Source organism: Mesocricetus auratus, unplaced genomic scaffold (genome assembly GCF_017639785.1).
Source record: "Mesocricetus auratus isolate SY011 unplaced genomic scaffold, BCM_Maur_2.0 Super-Scaffold_100003, whole genome shotgun sequence".
NCBI lineage: Eukaryota > Metazoa > Chordata > Mammalia > Rodentia > Cricetidae > Mesocricetus > Mesocricetus auratus.
In genome coordinates this window covers 5,414,313-5,419,398 of record NW_024429188.1, presented here as the reverse complement: position 1 = coordinate 5,419,398, position 5,086 = coordinate 5,414,313, and the positions used below count along the sequence as shown (strand labels likewise).

The 5,086-nt window shown below is 45.5% G+C and overlaps 1 pseudogene; it reads left to right on the top strand.

Moving 5' to 3' along the window:
• The first annotated feature begins 2,214 nt into the window (after window positions 1-2,214).
• LOC101842313 lies at window positions 2,215-4,608 on the top strand (annotated as a pseudogene).
• The last annotated feature ends 478 nt before the right edge of the window (window positions 4,609-5,086 follow it).

Sequence of the window (5,086 nt, the reverse complement as noted above, 5' to 3'; positions counted from 1 at the left end):
TATAGGTCAAAGGGTAAGCAGGGTAGGACAAGGCTAAGGTCGTTGGTGATATTATGATCAGCAGCCAGGAATCAGAGAACAGAAATAAAGTAGAGCCAAGGCTATAAAAACTGAAAACCAAAGGCACAGACAGGAAAAGTTATTTGCCACTAAGCCTTTCAACCTGAGTTCTGTCCTATGGTCCCCCAGGTGTCCTTCCCACACACAAATAAGTCACTGCAATGAAGGAAAAGAAAATAAACAAAACCAGAAGGCCTGCATAGCATGAATCACAGCGCATGTCTTAAAGGATCCTCAACCTTCTGATACCATGTGTGCAAACACAGAAACTTATGGGGAAGTCCCAGATTGAAAGCATAACCCACATACATTCCTAGGAAACGTAAAAAAAATTTTTTGGTGTTATAAGTGAAACGGATTCTCTTCTAGTCCTTATTTTTATACAAGTTTGTCCTCACATTACTAATATTATCAGGGTAGCAACATTTATCTTGAGATCACTGTTGGATGACTGAGGGGCACATACCTGGGATATACAATTGCATCACTTGGTGTGCATACCAGCATTTCAAAGCATTATTTTACATTGATATCAAATATCATCACTCCCCCCCTCAGTCTGTCCTTATTACTTATTACCAAAGCTTGAAACCATGTAGTCTACCTGTCTTTTATCTTATTCCTAAGTCTAAGGGACACAGGAAACTCCTTTCCCACCTAACTTCCTAACAGGGCCAGACCACTATTTACTGAGGAGTCTCAGTGCTCTTGCTGATAGAACAGCCAGGAATAACCTGTTAATACCTTGGCTAAGTTGGAGTTGTTCTCTGGCTATGTTACGTTGAATGTACTTGGGCCCCATAAGGTCATAGGAAATGGCACCATTAGAAAGACTGGCTTTATTGGAGTATGTACAGCATTATTACTGTGGAGTTGGGCTTTGAGGTTTAATATATGCCCCAGACACACTCAGTGTCTCTGAACATTTTGTCTTGCCTGTATGTCAAGATGTTGGAATCTCAGCTCGGTCTCCAGTCTCATGTCTATCTTCAACCCACCATATTTCCCTCCATGACAAAGATTGACTAAACCTCTGAAACTGTAAGTCACCAAAGTACTTGTTTTCCTTATAAGAGTTTCCATGGTCATGGTGTCTCTTCACAGCAATAGAAACCCTAACTGGCCAAATATCTGGCCTTTTCCTAGAATGTTTGCAGGGCAAGAATATTTTGTGTTTTTCTTTGCCACTCATGTCAAGCCAGCCCCCAGTTGCTTGCTGAATGAAACACTGAAGCATAACTTATCAACTCAACTGCTGTTAGTGAGAGATCCCAACTCATCATTTTTAGACCCCTAGGGACTAGCCCATCACAGAGTGACCTTCCCTTCTGCCCTCTCCTGGGAAACCGGAGACCTCAAGATAAACTTAAAAGATAACCATCCCTGATCCAGGAACTAGCTCACCACATTCCTGCTCAATGTTTAAGTGTACAATGCCCAAAGAATGGTTGCTTGAGATAACATTCCTGTTAAGACATAAGCTATCATTTAACTTCCTCATCCTTTATGATGTTTGCCTAACTCCCCCATTTCGGTTTTTCCCTTTAAAAAAACCCCTGACTGAAGCTACTATGGGTCAAACTGCTCTGCCCCGGTGAGGGTCATGAGCTCAGCCCCAGTGACCTTGTTCCCTGAATAAACCTCATGTGCTTGCAGCAAGAACTGTCTCTATTGAATTATTGGGGCGTTGGCTTATCCTGAGACTTGAGTGAGGGTCTCCTCACTCTGGGGGGGGGTCTTTCAGTTGGGTGGTCATCCGGGATTTGCGACCACCCAAAATTTTGGTGACCTCTCTTTGAGGTAAGATTCTGTTCTTTTCTGTGTCTGTCTACAGGCTGTCTGAATCTGGTACTTTAGTTTTGCATTCATCCGAGATCATGAGAGTGATATCCTTATGCGAGATGGAGAGGAGAGTTATCAACAGACATGTCAGGAGATAACTGACTGTTGCCCTGGGAGACATCCCAGGAGGTCTGAGGGAAGTCCTGGGATGCCCAGAGATTGCCCGTCTAGGTGCCGAGGAGAGACTTTGTGTCCACTCGGCTGTGTGATTCTGTTTCCTGGTGTTGAAAGTCCTGCAAGAGGTGGGCTCTGTTTTTGGCATTCTCTGTCTTTTTGTGTGTTCTGTTTGTCTTCTTTTATGTGACTTGGACGATGGGACAGACTGTCAGTACTCCTCTTGGTCAAACTCTCTACCACTGGACGGAAATTAGAACAAGGGCATGCAACCTGTCTGTAGAAGTTAAGAAGGGACCTTGGAGAACATTTTGTCCTTCAGAATGGCCAATGTACAATTTTGGCTGGCCTCCAGAGGGTACACTTTACCTTACTGTGATTTCTGCAATTAAGAATGTGGTTTTTCAGAAGGGACCAGGGCCTCACCCTGACCAACAACCTTATATTTGTGTCTGGGAAGATCTAGCACAAGATCTTCCGTCGTGGTTAAAACCTTCGACCCAGAAAAGTAAGCCAGGCTCCCAAGTCCTGGCACCCAGCAACACAGAGAAAAAACGAAAGCAGAAATGGCAGAGTCTGAACCGCCAAATAAGCCTCAACCCTCGGCTAGTCCTAAGATATATCCCAAAAATGAGGAACCTCCAGAATGGCCTATATCCCATCCCCTTATCCCCTTCTGATACCCCCTCAGAATCCTCAACAGGGTGCCCCTGGAGGAGAAGCAGAAGGACAAGCCACCGGGACCAAGAGAAGAGGCACCCAGAGTCCCGAGGGTCCAGATTCAACTACAGCATTGCCTCTGTGTGTATATGGCTCCCTACTGGCGAACCCTGACCAGCTGCAATTACTCCAGTATTGGCCCTTCTCTTCAGCCGACCTCTATAATTTGAAATCTAACCATGCCCCTTTTTCAGAAAATCCCTCAAGCCTTACAGGTGTGATGGATTCCCTCATGTTCTCTCACCAGCCTACTTGGGATGATTTCCAACAGCTTATGCAGGTTCTTTTCACCACCAAGGAAAGAGAGAGAATACTTTTAGAGGTGAGGAAGAATGTGCCTGGAATCAATGGTCAACCAACTCAACTTCAGAATAAAATAAATTCAGGCTTCCCCTTAAATCGTCCTAACTGGGACTACAACACAGCTGAAGGTAGGGAGCAGCTGAAGGTCTATTGCCAGGCACTGGTGGCAGGTCTCAAGGGAGTCAGCAGGTGTCCCACTAATTTGGCCAAGGTAAGCGAAGTTCTACAAGGGGAGAAGGAACCCCCATCTGTGTTTTTAGAAAGTCTCTTAGAGGCTTACAGGCATTATATTCCCTTTGATCCTACTTCTGAGAGTCAGCAAGTAGCAGTTGCTATGGCTTTTATTGAACAGTCTGCCTCTGATATTAGGAGAAGGTTATAGTGCCTGAAAGGTCTGCAAATGTTATCTATGCAAGACCTACTTAAGGAAGCAGAGAAAGTATACCATAAGAGAGAGACTGAGGAAGAAAAAAGAGAAAGAGAAAAGAAGGAAGCTGAGGAGAGACAGGATAGATGGCATAGAAGGCAAGAAAGAAACTTAACTAGGATTTTGGCCGTAGTAGTAGGCAACAGGGAAGCTCATAGGGAAGAAAGAAGGAAATAGGCAGACAGGGTACCTGGGCAATGAAGCGCCAAGGAGACCTCAGAACCCTGAAGGACCCCTCGACAACCTTTAGATAAGGATCAATGTGCTTATTGTAAGGAAATGGGGAATTGGGCAAGAAACTGCCCCAAGAAGAAACACAAGACACCCAAGGTCCTTAGAGGAAGATGATTAGGGGAGACAGGGCACTGGCTCCCTCCCCAAGCCTAGGGTAACCCTCACTGTGGAGGGGACCCCTATAGACTTCCTTTGTGACACTGGAGGAGAATTTTCAGTTTTAAAGAAACCATTGAGAAAATTAAAAGATAAAAAAAAACATAGTAAGTGGGGCCACTGGCCAGAAACCATATTCTTGGACCACCACCAGGAAGGTTGGTCTGGGAAAAGGTCAAGTAACTCACTCCTTTCTCGTCATCCCTGAGTGCCCCACGCCTCTATTGGGGAGAGATTTGCTGTCTAAGCTAAAAGCCCAAAGAAGCTTTTCCTCAGAAGGAACCACAGTCAATAGGCAGATTCCCACTTCTATGATCTTGGCCTTAAAACTGGAGGAAGAATATAGATTACTTGAGCCCCCGGCCCCACCAGACAAGACACTGGGGGGAACATGGCTAGAGAGGTTTCCCAGAGCATGGGCAGAGACGGGGCGGAGGAATGGGAGAGGCCAAACGGGTACCCCCATCATCGTAAGCCTAAAGATTGCCACCCCTATTTGGGTACGACAATACCCTATGAGCAAGGAAGCTGGAGAGGGCATTAGACCTCACATCCAAAGACTCCTGCAACTAGGTATTTTGATTCCTTGCCAGTCTCCCTGGAACACTCCGTTGCTGCCATTTAGGAAGTCAGGCACCAATGATTACCGGCCAGTACAAGATCTAAGAGAAGTTAATAAAAGGGTGCAAGATATCCATCCTAATGTCCCTAACCCTTACAACCTGCTCAGTTCTCTCCCTCATGACAGATGATGGTACATGGTTCTGGACTTGAAAGATGCATTCTTTTGCCTGAGACTACATCCTACAAGCCAGGCGATCTTTGCTTTTGAATGGAGAGACCCAGATCAGGGACAGGCTGGACAGCTGACTTGGAAACGTCTGCCACAGGGATTCAAAAACTCCCCTACTCTCTTCAACAAAGCCCTCCATCAAGATTTGGCTCCCTTCAGTTCAGAAAATCTTCAAGTTACCCTGCTTCAATATGTTGATGATTTGCTCCTAGTTGCTGTAACCGAGCAAGAGTGCATACTAGGGACTGAGAGATTACTGACTGAGCTGGGTGAGTTGGGGTACAGGGCTTCATTAAAGAAAGCCCAGATTTGTCAGACAGAAGTAACATATTTGGTCCACACTCTTAAGGAGGGGAAGCGATGGCTGACTGAAGCTAGGAAAAATACTGTGACACAAATCCCTACTCCTGCAACCCCAAAGCAAGTGAAAGAATTTC